The sequence below is a fragment of the Hyla sarda genome, chromosome 2 (assembly GCF_029499605.1).
Source record: "Hyla sarda isolate aHylSar1 chromosome 2, aHylSar1.hap1, whole genome shotgun sequence".
Taxonomy (NCBI): domain Eukaryota; kingdom Metazoa; phylum Chordata; class Amphibia; order Anura; family Hylidae; genus Hyla; species Hyla sarda.
The window spans coordinates 189,444,207-189,459,328 of NC_079190.1; positions in this window are offsets into that span (position 1 = coordinate 189,444,207).

Sequence of the window (15,122 nt, forward strand, 5' to 3'; positions counted from 1 at the left end):
TCCGCCCCACCTTACTGTAAGGGCATGCTGGGAGTTGTAGTCCTGCAGCTGGGGGCAGGGGACAAGCTTGTCACTTGCCCACACATCTCATGCACCACACAACTACAACTCCCAGCATGTCCTTACTGTAAGGGCATGCTGGCAGTTGTAGTCGTGTGGGGCGGGAGATGTGTGAGCAGGTGATAATAAATGTACTAACCCATTTTTTTTGTTTTCTTCTCATTTCAGATCCGTGTATCCTGTGGACTCCTTCGGATTTGGTGGACTACTTCGATGACCAGCGTTTTTCTTTGTTTGATTTTAATAAAATGGTTAACGAGGGCTTGTGGGGGAGTGTTTTTTGTAATAAAAATTTTTTAAAACCTGTTGTGTTTTTTTTCTTACTTTACTAGACAGGCTTAGTAGTGGAAGCTGTCTTATAGACAGAGTCCATTACTAACCTGGGCTTAGCGCTAGCCACAAAAACAGCTAGCGCTAACCCCCTATTATTACCCCGGTACCCAACGCCACAGGGGTGCCGGGAAGAGCCGGTACCAACAGGCCTGGAGCGTCAAAAATGGCGCTCCTGGGCCTAGGCGGTAACAGGCTGGCGTTATTTAGGCTGGGGAGGGCCAGTAACAATGGTCCTCGCCCACCCTGGGAACGTCAGGCTGTTACTGTTTGGTTGGTATTTGGCTGAGAATGAAAATAGGGGGGACCCTCTGCGTTTTTTTTTTAAATAAATAATTAAATATATTAAAAAAAACACATAGGGTCCCCCCTATTTTTATTCTCAGCCAAATACCAACCAAACAGTAACAGCCTGACGTTACCAGGGTGGGCGAGGACCATTGTTACTGGCCCTCCCCAACCTAAATAACGCCAGCCTGTTACCGCCTAGGCCCAGGAGCGCCATTTTTGACACTCCGGGCCTGTTGGTACCGGCTCTTCCCAGCACCCCTGTGGTGTTGGGTACCGGGGTAATAATTGGGGGTTAGCGCTAGCTGTTTTTGTGGCTAACGCTAAGCCCGGCTTAGTAATGGACTCAGTCTATAAGACAGCTTGCACTACTAAGCCTGTCTAGTAAAGTAAAATAAAAAAAAACACAACAGGTTTAAAAAAAAATTTATTACAAAAAAACACTCCCCCACAAGCCCTCGTTAACCATTTTATTAACATCAAGCAAAGAAAAACGCTGGTCGTCGAAGTAGTCTACCGAATTCGAAGGAGTCCACAGGATACACAGATCTGTAGAAGAAGTAACAAAAAAAAAAAAAGTGTAAGTACATTTAGGGAGAAAAAAACTGTGTTAAAAAAATTTAATAAACACACACACACACACACACTAAACACCGTTTACCACTTCTGAGCCATGACTACAATTTACAGTGATCCCTCAACTTACAATGGCCTCAACATACAATAGTTTCAACATGCAATGGTCTTTTCTGGACCATCGTAAGTTGAAACCAGACTCAACATACAATGCTACAGACAGTCCAGATCTGTGAAACGTGTCAATGGCTGGAAGAACCAACCAATCAAAATGGGCATTCACTGGTAAAACCCCTGTATTACTGAAGTGTATGCACTGACTGGTGTCTGGTATTACATGTTCTGTACTCTTTACCTGTATCAGGGTTAGCTGCTCTTTTGGACACCAGGTGAGGGCGACTCCATTACTTGTTTGGGACATTGCCTGTACTGTACAGGACCCCTGAAGACGCTCCTGTCCTCTACATAGACCAGTGTTTCCCAATCAGGGTGGCCCCATCTTTTGCAAAACTACAACTCCCAGCATGCCCGGACAGCCTTTGGCTGTCCAGGCATGCTGGGAGTTATAGTTTTGCAACTGCCGGAGGCTCCCTGCTTGGGAAACACTGACATAGGCAGTGATTACAGCTCCCAGCAGATCTTTATTACTTTTATATGTAAGGATTTGCTTTATCTATATTAGTTATCTACTTATTTTTCTTTGTCACTTTTTCCTATTTTGGATGACATTTTGGTGCCTTTAGAACCAATTACCACGTTTCCATAGAGTTATGGTCTCAACATACAATGGTTTCAACAATGGTTTTCCTGGAACCAATTAATATTGTAACTTGAGGGACCACTGTAGTTATTGAATTATTTAGATGTGGTGAAAAAGCTAAAAAAAAAAAACTCAAAAACAAAAGATCCAGAAGGAAACCTAGCAGCCAAACCTATTCGGACAGCAGGAAAAAGGAACAGACTATTTTTTCTACTACATGAAGTAAATTTCCCACTTTTGCCTATGTTTGCCAAATTTATTAATGCCGTGCAACAATTTAGTAAATTTGTCGCACATAGTCAAAAATGAAGTAGAAAAAAACAGGGTAAAAACCAGACTACATAGTAAAAGATTAGTAAATGCCCCTCTTAGTGATTATAGTCACTGGCCACTTTATGAGGCAGACCCTGATAGTACGGGGTTGGACCTCTGTTTGCCTTCAGAACTGCCTTTATGGAATACTTTCTACAAGGTGGTGGAAACATTCCATATAGACTTGGGGGCATCACATTTTCTGCTGATTGCAATTTTTGAATTTTTGCAAAGGGTAAAAAGGAGAAAATGTTTACGTGTATCTGAAACCCAATTTCTCTCGAGTAAGCACATACCTCATAGGTCTATGTTAATTGTTCAGCGGGCGCAGTAGAGGGCTCAGAAGGGAAGGAGCGACAAATGGTTTTTGGGGGGCATGTCCCCTTTAGGAAGCACCTATGGTGCCAGGACAGCAAAAAAAAAAAAAAAAAAAAAAAACACATGGCATACCATTTTGGAAACTAGACCTTAATACCCCACAGGTGATTCACCACTTTTGCATATGTAAAAAAAAATTATATTTTTTTACCTAAAATGCTTGGTTTCCCAAAAATTTCACATTTTTAAAAAGTGTAATAGCAGAAAATACCCCCCAAAATTTGAAGCCCAATTTCTCCCCATTCAGAAAACCCCCCATATGGGGGTGAAAATTGCTCTGCTGGCGCACTACAGGTCTCAGAAGAGAAGGAGTCACATTTGGCTTTTTGAAAGCAAATTTTGCTCTGGGGGCATGCCACATTTAGGAAGCCCCTATGGTACCAGAACAGCAAAAAAAAAAACATATGGCATACCATTTTGGAAACTATACCCCTCGCGGAACGTAACAAGGGGTAATGTGAACCTTAATACCCTACAGGTGTTTCACGACTTTTGCATATGTAAAAAAAAAATATTTTTTTTACCTAAAATGCTTGTTTTCCCAAAAATTTGACATTTTTAAAAAGGTTAATAGCAGAAAATACCTCCCAAAATTTGTAACACAATCTCTCCCGAGTACGGCAATACCCCATATGTGGCCCTAAACTGTTGCCTTGAAATACGACAGGGCTCTGAAGTGAGAGCACTATGCGCATTTGAGGCCTAAATTAGGGACTTGCATAGGGGTGAAGATAGGGGTATTCTACGCCAGTGATTCCCAAACAGGATGCCTCCAGCTGATGTAAAACTCCCAGCATGCCTAGACAGTCAGTGGCTATCTGGCAATACTGGGAGTAGTTGTTTTGCAACAGCTGGAGGCTCTGTTTTGGAAACAGTGGCGTACCAGACATTTTTCATTTTTATTGGGGAGGGGAGGGGGGCAGTGTAGGGGTATGTGTATACGTAGTGTTTTTTACTTTTTATTTTATTTTGTGTTAGTGTAGTGTAGTGTTTTTAGGGTACAGTCACACAGGCGGGGGTTCACAGTAGTTTCTCACTGGCAGTTTGAGCTGCGGCAGAAAATTTGCCGCAGCCCAAACTTGCAGCCGGATACTTACTGTAAACCTCCACCCATGTGAGTGTACCCTGTAGGTTCACATTGGGGGGGGGAGAAACATCCAGCTGTTGCAAAACTACAACTCCCAACATGTACGGTCTATCAGTGCATGCTGGGAGTTGTAGTTTTGCAACAGCTGGAGGCTCCGTTTTGGAAACAGTGGCGTACCAGACGTTTTTCATTTTTATTGGGGAGGGGAGGGGAGGGGGGCTGTGTAGGGGTATGTGTATATGTAGTGTTTTTTACTTTTTATTTTATTTTGTGTTAGTGTAGTGTAGTGTTTTTAGGGTACAGTCGCACGGGTGGGGGCTCACAGTAGTTTCTCGCTGGCAGTTTGAGCTGTGGCAGAAAATTTGCAGCCGGAAACTTACTGTAAACCTCCGCCCATATGAGTGTACCCTGTACATTCACATTGGGGGGGGGGGGACATCCAGCTGTTGCAAAACTACAACTCCCAGCATGTACGGTCTATCAGTGCATGCTGGGAGTTGTAGTTTTGCAACAGCTGGAGGCACACTGGTTGTGAAACACCGAATTTGGTAACAAACTCAGTGTTTTGCAACCAGTGTGCCTTCAGCTGTTGCAAAAGCTACAACAAAAGCATGTACAGACAGCGGAAGGGCATGCTGGGTCTTGTAGTTATGCAACAGCTGGAGACATACTACTTTGGCTGGGGTTGCTGGGGATTATAGTTATGCAACCGCTGGAGACACACTGGTTTGCTACTTAACTCAGTGTGCCTTCAGCTGTTGCAAAACTACAACTCTCAGCAGTCACCGACAGCCAACGGGCATGCTGGGAGTTGTAGTTATGCAACCAGCAGATGCACCACTACAACTCCCAGCATGCACTTTAGCTGATTGTGCAAGCTGGGAGTTGCAGTTGTACAACAGCTAAAGGTACACTTTTCCATAGAAAAAATGTGCCTCCAGCTGTTCCAAAACTATAAGTCCCAGCATGCCCATAAGGGAATGCTGGTAGTTGTGGTGGTCTGCCTCCTGCTGTTGCATAACTACAGCTCCCAGCATGCCCTTTCTGTCACTCACCTGCCGCCGCTGCTCCTGGAGCCCCGATCCCAACATTGACGCCGGGGATAGGGGTCCCCAGCTCCCGGGGTCTTCTTCCCGCACCCGCTTACGTCCTCCAGAAGAGGGGCGGAGCGGGTTGCGGGAGTGACACCCGCAGCAGGCGCCCTGATTGGTTGGCCGGTAAACCGGCCGACGAATCAGGGCGATCGTGAGGTGGCACCAGTGCCACCTCACCCCTGCAGGCTATGGCTGTTTGGGGCCATCTCTGACGGCCCCGATCAGCCAGTAATTCCGGATCACCGGGTCACTGGAGACCCGATTGACCCGGAATCGCCGCAGATCGCTGGACTGAATTGTCCAGCGATCTGCAGCCATCGCCGACATGGGGGGGCATAATGACCCCCCTGGGCGATATGCCGCGATGCCTGCTGAACGATTTCAGCAGGCATCGGGCACCGGCTCCCCTCCGGCTAGCGGCGGGGGGCCGGGAATGGACAGGACGTACTCCTACGTCCTCGGTCCTTAAGGACTCGGAAATGGGGGCGTAGGAGTACGTCCATTGTCCTTAAGGGGTTAATGCAGGTTTATGGATATGGTGACAAATATGGTTCTATACTGTTTACATAAACTGTGGTATGAATGTGCCCTGACCTCTGACATCAACAAATTTTGGTCCACACAACTGCAGCATTCTGGATATTTACTCTTTTTATAAGCATTCTCTCTAAACCCTAGAGATGGCCAAGCATGAAAATCCCAGTAGACCAGCAGTAAATGAAATATTCAGACCAGCCTGTCTGGCACCAACAACCATTTCAAGTTTACAGTCACTTAAATCCTCTTTTTTTCCCATTATGATGCTTGGTTTGAATTTCAACAATTTGTCTTGACTATGGGCCTCATTTACTAAGAGTGGAGGTTTTTTGTTTGTCATTTTTTTTTGTCCTTTTCTGTTTTCCGTTAGTTATTTACTATTCTGTTGCACGTTTGTTTTTGTTTTTTTTGTTTTTTTTTTGTTGTTTTTTTGTTTTTTTGCCGCACAAGGGTTTAATTTTGTCCACACCAGAAGGGACAAAAAAACGAGTGAATAAACAACAATGGCTCTTCCGGTCTGTGAGCAACTGAGGAAAGAGACCACACCACAACAACCAGCCATGCGAAAGGCAGAAATATCAAAAGCATTTGCTGAATTCCTAAGGCAACATTTACCCCAGGATGAGGAAGATACACCTGAGCAGCCGTCTTCACCCCTACCATCCACAAGTACTCCCTTACCTGTAAACGCTGGGAAACTTCACACTGAGGTAGCTGAGCCCCAACCTCCGAACTCAGAAAGTGATGATGGGAGGACCTAGATAAAGATTTTCCTCCCCCTGATGATGGTGTTATAATATGCATAATAAATAATAATAAAAATATTTGTCCATATATCCTATCAAGTCAGGAATATAAGTCCCGATGAAAGGCGAGTTAACCAGTCTTTTTAATTCGGTTTACCTAGTTTATGCATATTGCCCATAATAACCATGCTTGGTGAAAAACTGACCATTTTACCTGTTTTTGAACCAGCCTCTGGCAGTCGGGTTTTATAGAATTCACTCTTTTTCACTTTTTCGTCAAAAAATCAACAAAAATTTGGACAAAAAATTTTGTGATTTTTGAAAAATGTTGGGTTACACCCTTTCTTGATAAGCCACATCCATTTGTAGGGTTTTCTCAAACTCTTTGAGTGATTTTTGAGAATGTAGGTTTTTTTTGTGCAAACATGTCGCAAACACTGTCGCACACGTGTGCGCCTAAATTTAGCCCACAAAACCTGAAAAAAACTGTCGGGTTCAGCTTAGTAAATGAGGGCCTCTGTCTACATGCCTCTCTGCATGTATGACTTGCTGCCACAGGTTGCCAACTTGCAGGCACATATTGTTATGTGAACGCGGCCTTAGAACAAGCTAGCTTCTTTGACCCTATAAAGCAAGTATAAAGCAGATCACCTTCTTCCTCTGCGTCATTACTGAACTGTGCTGTATCTATGATAATGAACAGTTATTTAAACAGACAGTCGGCGCTTCTGTTGGTTTGGTGTGTACTTACCAGTCAGTAAGTCTTATATTGATCTGTTTCTGTTCTATAAAAGTGAGGTCTAAGAGGTCTAGTGAAATTATTTAAAACATTTCCATTTTATGAAATGCTTGTAGCAGCTTCTATAAATAAATTAGCTCAGTAAGTCATGAAATGTTCTGATTATTTTAATCCACAAACATAGAGATAAAATCCCATTTTATTGATTTGGAATAGTTTTTCATGTGGAAATACATTCAAGACTAATGCTCACCATTCAGTTAATATAATTTAATTACAACCACAATAGCTTTCAAATTGAATTCAAGCAGTTTTCTGTGTCTGCCATGGTCAATTGTTTAAAAACAACAAATCTGTCAACTAAAGGAAGTAACGGAGACTGAAGGGTGCCCATAATCTGAGTCATACAACATATTTTCCTTTAATGATAAAAAATAGAAGATAGAGAATCTGGAGCCAATTTTAGAGATTATGACTATGAGAAATAATTTCTTTTTGCTAGATCTCATTGGAAGTAGCAGTTACCATATCTATTGACAGTGAAACCTATGAGAAATCATAATATAGCATAATTGGGGAAGGACGACTCCAAACATTTCAGGCAATTATTGCAAAGTAGAAAAAATATACATAAGCCTGATACGAATTTTTGCATCTGAATTTATTTTGTTTTATTGTCTTTTCAGTTGAAAAATGCTTTTTTGATGTTTAATATCGAAAGAATATCCTTGGGTCAGTCACGGTTTTGTTATTCTTGTTTATTTTGTCATAGTAACAAAGTTCATAAGGTTGAAAAAAGACCAGAGTCCATCAAGTTCAACCTATAACCCTAGTGAGTCCCTACTGAGTTGGTCATGGTTTTGTAGATGTAGCATCATCTTTCATGACCTTTTGCTAAACTTATCCAAAAGACCTTATCAATGCTTTAATTGCAATACAATTCTTTATTTCAATGATATATTGCCTTATTCTCACAATTCTTCTATTCTATACACTGCTTCAATAAGTAACATACTGTACATTCTTTTTTAACTTTTTTGCCAGTTGTTTCCATTTAATACGAAATATGTGTTTACTACTGCTTAGTAATTTTCAAAAATCAAAGAGAAAAAGAGGGGTAGCGCTGCAGGTTGAAAACCACCGGCATACTGTGTGTCCTATTTCTTACTTACATTAGGCGGCCTGCTCTGTACCATGCTCTGAGACTTATAGGGCCAGTGTGCACTCCCTATTGGATTCCCAGCCAATTCCTGCCAGGCACCACCTATAAAAGAGCACTCCTCCTTTCCTGTGGTGAGCAACATTGTAGTTTACTACAGCTAAGGTCCCTGTCTGCTGTGTTCCAGTGTTCCAGTTTGCTGCACTTGAGCTTTCCTGCTCTGCTGTGCTGTTGTTACAGCACCTGCCTGCTATAGTCACCTAATTCAGCTCTGCTGCGTCTGATATCTTCTATTGCATCTGCCACTCTGCAAGTTAGGCCAGCAGCCACTTGTGGCACAGAGAGTCCACACCTGTGGGGCGTGACAGTTTGCTCATGCCATGGATTCTGCTGGCAAGCCCCAGTCTGCGCTACAAGGACTGTATCAGGAGCTGCAACTTCAAAGTGATCGCCAAGAGCAACTGCTGCAGTTTATGAACTCTATTTCTGCTCGCCTAGATGCTTTGTCTGCACCTGCTCCAGCCGCACCACAGGTCCAAGCAACTCCTGCATTTCCTGATGCAGTATTCACACCTTCCTGTTTTCAGCATCCAGCTGCCTTTGCCTCCACACTATGACGGTGATCCGAAGTCCTGCAGAGGATTCCTGTACCAGTGCCTGATCCATTTTGAGCTTTATGGTAACAAGTTCCCATCTGAAAGAGTGAAAGTTGCCTTCATCATCTCCCTGCTATATGGAGAAATCCTTGCCTGGGCCAACCCTCTATGGGAGCGATGTGGTTCAGAGACTGTTAATTTGCTACATTTTTTGACTGCTTTTCACACAGCCTTTGAGGAACCAGGCTGCCCATCATCTGCAACTTCTGCTCTCCTCTTCCTGCGACATGGTAACATGTCTGTGGGACAATATGCTATCCAGTTCCGTACCCTGGCTGCAGAACTGTCTTGGAATGATGAAGCCCAGCAAGCTGTCTTCTGGGAGGGCCTTTGTGACCATGTAAAAAACGAGCTGGCTGGAAGGGATCTCCTTGTCTCCATGGACGCTCTAGTCACTTTGGCCACATGCATTGACGTGTGTTTCCAGGAACGTTTCTCCCAGATCGCTCAAGATACGTGGACATCTGCATTCACTCCTGTCTTCCAGAGCCCTGTTCAGACTCTTGCTACTTTTCCTCCTGAAGAACCCATGCAGATCGAACGTCTGAAGCTCAATGATCTGAAGCGTCAGTGTCATCTGACTGAAAACTTGTGCCGCTACTGTGGCAGAAAAGGTCACATTGTGCGCAATTGTCCTTCCAAAGGTGAAAATGGTCAGTTCCTGGGGTCTATTGGAAAAGTGACTCTTGGCAATAAAATGGACTCTCTCAAGCTCTTTATTCCTGTGACCCTGTCTAAAGGAAAAACCTGCATACCTGTACCTGCATTCCTGGATTCTGGCTCTTGTAACAACATCTGTTGATGGTCATCCATTTCCTGTGCCAATCCTCTACATTGTCACCCCTCTGAGGCTACAAGTGGGCACTCAACATTTTGAGGAGATATGTTTCTATGTCTTACCAGACTCTTCTGATCCTGTACTTCTGGGACTGCCCTGGTTGCAACAACATACTCCTGTCCTAGATTTGCGTATGGGAATAGTCTCCACTGGGGACCTCAGTGTACTATCTCATGCCAGTCTGAGATTCGTCCAGCATCCTCTGCAAAATCCGTTCCTTTAGGCGCTAAGCCTGATCCTGAGACCGCTCAAGTGAAGTGGAATCCTAAACTGGCACCTGTTTTTCAGACACCTGTCCCGAACCCTGTGGTGTTACTGCCTGAAGAGAAACTATGGAACCTGGAGTACAGTACCCATGCTCCTGCCCTGAAGAAGCAATTCTTCTCTCCTGCTGTCTCCAAGAAGAGGGGGCGTAAGGAGGGGTGTACTGTTGAAAACCACCGGCGTACTGTGTGTCCTATTTCTTACTTACATCAGGCAGCCTGCTCTGTTCCATGTCCTGCTTCTGCCATGGCTGCAGTTTCTCCTCAGTCCTCTAGGGTCTGCGTGCGAGCACTTGCTAAGACTTATAGGGCCAGTGTGCACACCCTATTAGATTCCCAGCCAATTCCTGCCAGGCACCCCCTATAAAAGAGCACTTCTCCCTTCCTGTGGTGAGCAACATTGTAGTTTACTACAGCGAAGGTCCCTGTCTGCTGTCTGCTGTGTTCCAGTGTTCCAGTTTTCTGCACCTGAGCTTTCCTGCTCTGCTGTTGTTACAGCACCTGCCTGCTATAGTCACCTCATTCATCTCTGCTGTGTCTGACGCCTTCTATTGCATCTGCCACTCTGCAAGTTAGGCCAGCAGCCACTTGTGGGGTGTGACAAGAGGGAGTTGATGTGATATAGAATATCTTTACAAAAAGCAATAGTTTAGAGGACATTATAGAGCAGTCCTGAACAATATAAACTGTATATCAAGCCATGGGATGACATCTAATACTCCCAATGTGTCTCTGTGTCTTTCTCTCTGCACCCTTGCCCCATCCTTTCCCTCTTCTCCAACTTACTCTCTATAGACTTCTGTGGGCAGCTATAACCTGATAATTCAGTGAGTTGACCATCTCAAGATAGACTTGTTTTTCAGAGAATTTTGGGCCTGCATTAACATATGCAGATATTCATGTTTATGTGATATAAAAATCTGTAGCATTCAAGAGACAAACACATACAACCGATATCTAGTTCCCACTACAATGTCCTACAAATCACAGATTTAATTTAGCCACAAGAATGTGACTTTGAACTGTACTCACCTGCAGCTGCTCATCCATCCATACAGACAGTGAGATTAAAAGAACATCAATGAGAAAGTCATCTGCAATAAGAGGTACTTTTATAGTACTAATATACAGCACCTCATTTTATAGTCTATTGATTTACAAATTAAAGTATTTGGCAAAATGACTTTTGTGTTACAAGTAAAGTAAAAATTGCATGAAATAAAACAGTTTAATTTATGTTAAAAATAAGCAAATCATGGTCACAAAAGGCCTCTTGTTACGCCGAGCGCTCCGGGTCCCCGCTCCTCCCCGGAGCGCTCGCTACACTCTCTCCGCTGCAGCGCTCCGGTCAGATCCACTGACCCGGGGCGCTGCGATTCTGCTTCCAGCCGGGATGCGATTCGCGATGCGGGTAGCGCCCGCTCGCGATGCGCACCCCGGCTCCTGTACCTGACTCGCTCTCCCTCGGTCCTGTCCCGGCGCGCGCGGCCCCGCTCCCTAGGGCGCGCGCGCGCCGGGTCTTTGCGATTTAAAGGGCCACTGCGCCGCTGATTGGCGCAGTGATTCCAATTAGTGTCTTCACCTGTGCACTTCCCTATATCACCTCACTTCCCCTGCACTTCCCTGCCGGATCTTGTTGCCATTGTGCCAGTGAAAGCGTTCCTTGTATGTTCCTAGCCTGTGTTCCAGACCTCCTGCCGTTGCCCCTGACTACGATCCTTGCTGCCTGCCCCGACCTTCTGCTACGTCCGACCTTGCTTCTGTCTACTCCCTTGTACCGCGCCTATCTTCAGCAGCCAGAGAGGTTGAGCCGTTGCTAGTGGATACGACCTGGTCACTACCGCCGCAGCAAGACCATCCCGCTTTGCGGCGGGCTCTGGTGAAAACCAGTAGTGACTTAGAACCGATCCACTAGCACGGTCCACGCCAATCCCTCTCTGGCACAGAGGATCCACTACCCGCCAGCCGGCATCGTGACAGTAGATCCGGCCATGGATCCCGCTGAAGTTCCTCTGCCAGTTGTCGCTGACCTCACCACGGTGGTCGCCCAGCAGTCACAACAGATAGCGCAACAAGGCCAACAGCTGTCTCAACTGACCGTTATGCTACAACAGTTACTACCACAGCTTCAGCAGTCATCTCCTCCGCCAGCTCCTGCACCTCCTCCGCAGCGAGTGGCCGCTCCTGGGCTACGCCTATCCTTGCCGGATAAATTTGATGGGGACTCTAAGTTTTGCCGTGGCTTTCTTTCCCAATGTTCCCTGCATTTGGAGATGATGTCGGACCTGTTTCCCACTGAAAGGTCTAAGGTGGCTTTCGTAGTCAGCCTTCTGTCCGGAAAAGCCCTGTCATGGGCCACACCGCTCTGGGACCGCAATGACCCCGTCACTGCCTCTGTACACTCCTTCTTCTCGGAAATCCGAAGTGTCTTTGAGGAACCTGCCCGAGCCTCTTCTGCTGAGACTGCCCTGTTGAACCTGGTCCAGGGTAATTCTTCCGTTGGCGAGTATGCCGTACAATTCCGTACTCTTGCTTCAGAATTGTCCTGGAATAATGAGGCCCTCTGCGCGACCTTTAAAAAAGGCCTATCCAGCAACATTAAAGATGTTCTGGCCGCACGAGAAATTCCTGCTAATCTACATGAACTTATTCACCTAGCCACTCGCATTGACATGCGTTTTTCCGAAAGGCGTCAGGAGCTCCGCCAAGATATGGACTCTGTTCGCACGAGGCGTTTCTTCTCCTCGGCTCCTCTCTCCTCTGGTCCCCTGCAATCTGTTCCTGTGCCTCCCGCCGTGGAGGCTATGCAGGTCGACCGGTCTCGCCTGACACCTCAAGAGAGGACACGACGCCGCATGGAGAACCTCTGCCTGTACTGTGCTAGTACCGAACACTTCCTGAGGGATTGTCCTATCCGTCCTCCCCGCCTGGAAAGACGTACGCTGACTCCGCACAAAGGTGAGACAGTCCTTGATGTCTACTCTGCTTCTCCACGTCTTACTGTGCCTGTGCGGATGTCTGCCTCTGCCTTCTCCTTCTCTACCGTGGCCTTCTTGGACTCTGGATCTGCAGGAAATTTTATTTTGGCCTCTCTCGTCAACAGGTTCAACATCCCAGTGACCAGTCTCGCCAGACCCCTTTACATCAATTGTATAAACAATGAAAGATTGGACTGTACCATACGCTTCCGCACGGAGCCCCTTCTAATGAGCATCGGATCTCATCACGAGAGGATTGAACTTTTGGTCCTCCCCAATTGCACCTCGGAAATTCTCCTTGGACTTCCCTGGCTTCAACTCCATTCCCCAACCCTGGATTGGTCCACTGGGGAGATCAAGAGTTGGGGGCCCTCTTGTTCCAAGGACTGTCTAAGACCGGTTCCCAGTAACCCTTGCCGTGACTCTGTGGTTCCCTCAGTAACCGGTCTCCCTAAGGCCTATATGGACTTCGCGGATGTTTTCTGCAAAAAACAAGCTGAGACTCTACCTCCTCACAGGCCTTATGATTGCCCTATCGACCTCCTCCCGGGTACTACTCCACCCCGGGGCAGAATTTATCCTCTCTCTGCCCCAGAGACTCTTGCCATGTCTGAGTATGTCCAGGAAAATTTAAAAAAGGGCTTTATCCGTAAATCCTCCTCTCCTGCCGGAGCTGGATTTTTCTTTGTGTCCAAAAAAGATGGCTCCCTACGTCCTTGCATTGACTACCGCGGTCTTAATAAAATCACGGTTAAGAACCGCTACCCCCTACCCCTCATCTCTGAACTCTTTGATCGCCTCCAAGGTGCCCACATCTTTACTAAATTGGACTTAAGAGGCGCCTATAACCTCATCCGCATCAGAGAGGGGGATGAGTGGAAAACGGCGTTTAACACCAGAGATGGACACTTTGAGTATCTGGTCATGCCCTTTGGCCTGTGCAACGCCCCTGCTGTCTTCCAAGACTTTGTCAATGAAATTTTTCGTGATCTGCTATACTCCTGTGTTGTTGTATATCTGGACGATATCCTAATTTTCTCTGCCAATCTAGAAGAACACCGCCAGCATGTCCGTATGGTTCTTCAGAGACTTCGTGACAATCAACTCTATGCCAAAATTGAGAAATGTCTGTTTGAATGCCAATCTCTTCCTCTTCTAGGATATTTGGTCTCTGGCCAGGGACTACAAATGGATCCAGACAAACTCTCTGCCGTCTTAGATTGGCCACGCCCCTCCGGACTCCGTGCTATCCAACGCTTTTTGGGGTTCGCCAATTATTACAGGCAATTTATTCCACATTTTTCTACCGTTGTGGCTCCTATCGTGGCTTTAACCAAAAAAAATGCCGATCCCAAGTCGTGGCCTCCTCAAGCGGAAGACGCCTTTAAACGACTCAAGTCTGCCTTTTCTTCGGCTCCCGTGCTCTCCAGACCTGACCCTTCCAAACCCTTCCTATTGGAGGTTGATGCCTCCTCAGTGGGAGCTGGAGCTGTTCTTTTACAAAAAAATTCTTCCGGGCATGCTGTCACTTGTGGTTTTTTTTCTAGGACCTTCTCTCCGGCGGAGAGGAACTACTCCATCGGGGATCGAGAGCTTCTAGCCATTAAATTAGCACTTGAGGAATGGAGGCATCTGCTGGAGGGATCAAGATTTCCAGTTATTATTTACACCGACCACAAGAACCTCTCCTACCTCCAGTCTGCCCAACGGCTGAATCCTCGCCAGGCCCGGTGGTCTCTGTTCTTTGCCCGATTTAATTTTGAGATTCACTTTCGTCCTGCCGATAAGAACATTAGGGCCGATGCTCTCTCTCGTTCCTCGGATGCCTCAGAAGTTGAACTCTCTCCGCAACACATCATTCCACCTGACTGCCTGATCTCCACTTCTCCAGCCTCCATCAGGCAAACTCCTCCAGGAAAGACCTTTGTTTCTCCACGCCAACGCCTCGGAATCCTCAAATGGGGTCACTCCTCCCATCTCGCTGGTCATGTGGGCATCAAGAAATCTGTGCAACTCATCTCCCGCTTCTATTGGTGGCCGACTCTGGAGACGGATGTTGTGGACTTTGTGCGAGCCTGCACTATCTGTGCCCGGGATAAGACTCCTCGCCAGAAGCCCGCTGGTTTTCTTCATCCCCTGCCTGTCCCCGAACAGCCTTGGTCTCTGATTGGTATGGATTTTATTACTGATTTACCCCCTTCCCGTGGCAACACTGTTATTTGGGTGGTCGTTGATCGATTCTCCAAAATGGCACATTTCATCCCTCTTCCTGGTCTTCCTTCAGCGCCTCAGTTGGCTAAACAATTTTTTGTACACATTTT